We start from the raw sequence: 1,917 nt of genomic DNA on the forward strand, positions 1-1,917 counted from the left end.
ACTCTATGATTAAGACACAAAAACAATTAAATTATAAAATTTATTATGTATATTGTATATATATATACACTTAGTTTATTTATCCATTACATATAATAATAAACAGTCTTTCAAAGTGATATGAGTCAATGAAACGAGCAACATGACATCGGCATTTGTACTTTCGCTGGCATCGATCGTAAAGCTCTATTTAATGTTTGCAACGAAATTAGACATTCGTGTAATTTTAAAATAGTTTCTTTTATCGTAAAAAAATTGGGCGACACTAATTCTGCGAATGTTGCTTGCAGCTTTAGATAAAAACGTCGATAAAAATTTAAACAAACAGATTTTAATAATTCTATTGCACTTTTTCTCTCTCTTTAGCATTTTTAGATTTCGCCTTATGATAGAGTTAGAAGGCTCGAATAATCAAATAAGAGCATGCTATGCTTCCAGTCTTGACTCGCAGAATGTCTGGGTCGATGATGAGTCAAAGAACTAGAATGATACACGGTTTAATTTTACTTGTAGCCGAATACCGTGGGCGAACAAGCGAATCTCTAACGGCGCTTTGTACGACGTGTATATTTAATGTTTAATGCGTTTGAAAGTTTCGCGTTCAAAACGTCAATTAATGCGCTATTTCAACAATATTGACAATCCTCATCTGGAAATATTATTCATCAATATTATATTTAATATTCTGCTTCTAATTTAACGCTATTTTATATATACGTAATTTCTTGAAAAATAGAAAAGAAAACGAGAATGTGTATATATCCCCATCGATAAACGTTTTTAAAAATATTGTATTTTAAAATATGATCCATCTCTTTTTAATGTCTTGACACAGATGCAAAACATACGTTTTTTTTTTTATTCTGTGAACCCTCTAATTTAACGGAGTAATGTATTGAAAATTCTTGCGATCAACGAACGATGCATGTAGATTTGATGCGCGCGTTGCATTCTCCTTTTTGGATCGCGTCTCGTTCCAAGATCTAATAAGAGATCCTCTCCCCCAAGGCCTTTGGCCTTTTGTCGGGAGTGCACTGTCTGGCTGCGCGCGTTGGTTCCATCCGAATGCAACAGCTACCTGTGACGATTTACATGCATACGCACGGCGCGGATAGGGCTTATTTATGGATTATATGGTGGAACCTTTGCCAGACGGCGGGAGCCAAGCATCGCATGCGCTATGTGTACGCGCGTAGTATTGTATGTCAATAGTAAAAGTGAAATCGAAGCTGAACAAGTTTCTGGAATTAAATGCGATAACTGTTGCCATTCTTTATCAAAACTTTATACAATTTAATGATAATAATGAAATTAGCATATATATACAAATATACACACGTGTTTTCAAGCAAATGAATATATATATATATTGATAATGCAACCGAAGAGCTTTATTAGAGAATTGGTAAGCTACATTCTCAGTTAACGATATTTTTACGCAAAAAATAATCGGCAAAAAAGAAAAAAATCCGCTACAATATTCTTAGCGAGATATGTTTATTTTGTGTGTAGCTCTACATCAGAGATGAAAGACCGAAGATGAAAGATGTAACAAAATCGTTTGCAAATCGTGTAGATTGCAAAAGTTTTATATTTTTTATTCACAATATACAAAACCGCAGTTACTATACTAATTCAGTGGCTTTTTTTTTTAAGTTTTATAGCTCATTTAGCGTAAACTATTTTCAACTTTTATATTTACGATATCCGGTCTCATTTTGAGAAAATAAATGTTAAAATTAGCTACGCGCGACGTAATGCAAAAGTGAAACAGCTTTTGCCTAGGTTTATCGCAAAATAGATATTATAAATGTTTACCCACATCAGTTAACAGTTGACGCGTTGCGATATAATTTCTCTCTTTTAATGCGCTCATAAATAAAATAATAAGCAAGCCGTATTATAAAAAAAAAATTC

Source organism: Formica exsecta, unplaced genomic scaffold (genome assembly GCF_003651465.1).
Source record: "Formica exsecta isolate Colony F162 unplaced genomic scaffold, ASM365146v1 scaffold826, whole genome shotgun sequence".
Taxonomy (NCBI): domain Eukaryota; kingdom Metazoa; phylum Arthropoda; class Insecta; order Hymenoptera; family Formicidae; genus Formica; species Formica exsecta.